Source organism: Hyaena hyaena, unplaced genomic scaffold (assembly GCF_003009895.1).
Source record: "Hyaena hyaena isolate Hyena2069 unplaced genomic scaffold, ASM300989v1 scaffold_17, whole genome shotgun sequence".
Classification (NCBI taxonomy): domain Eukaryota; kingdom Metazoa; phylum Chordata; class Mammalia; order Carnivora; family Hyaenidae; genus Hyaena; species Hyaena hyaena.
The window spans coordinates 218,923-219,528 of NW_024080648.1; the positions used below are offsets into that span (position 1 = coordinate 218,923).

The window sequence follows — 606 nt, forward strand, 5'->3', positions numbered from 1 at the left end:
CCCCCCCCCCCCCCCCCCCCCATAGCCCCTCTGGCAATTTTTGGTGGTCTGTATGCATTGCTGCAGAAATCCGTCTTCCCTAAACTCCCTGTGTATTGGGCCACTTCGTAGTGAACTGATTGTTAGCTGTGAAATCATTCAGATGAGAAAAAAGTCTCCCTCCACGTTTGAGTTTAGAATTTTAGCCATAGCATTTTGAATACTTGAAATGATTGTGTGGATTTATGTGTTCTACTGCGTGGCGGTTAGGCCTTAGCTGGTCCGTCTCCCGTTTCTAGAATAGAAGCTGCTTCCAGTCTTTGTTTTCTCCGTGTCGTAGAAGAGCGCCTGGTGCAGAGTGGCTGCTCCCGTGGGGACGTTTCGGTTGACTGAATTACTATTTTGATATTGGAAAATTGCCGTTGAAAATCGACTTTGTTTCGAAACAAAGCTCTGAGTTTATTATGTGGACCTCAAAGTGTAGAAGAGTAATAATAACTGCCAGAAAAGAGATTCCTCAAGGAATATAGATGAAGGCAGTGCTTTCTGAACCTCTTAGAAAGCATTTTCAAGGGTTCAGCTACCCTATGTGACAAACACTGTGAATAATCTCCCCCTGCGTTAAGC

The 606-nt window shown here is 44.9% G+C and overlaps 1 pseudogene; it reads left to right on the top strand.

Moving 5' to 3' along the window:
- Positions 1 to 372, top strand: part of LOC120222891 — a 1,361-nt pseudogene extending 989 nt beyond the window's left edge.
- Positions 373 to 606: the final 234 nt, after the last annotated feature.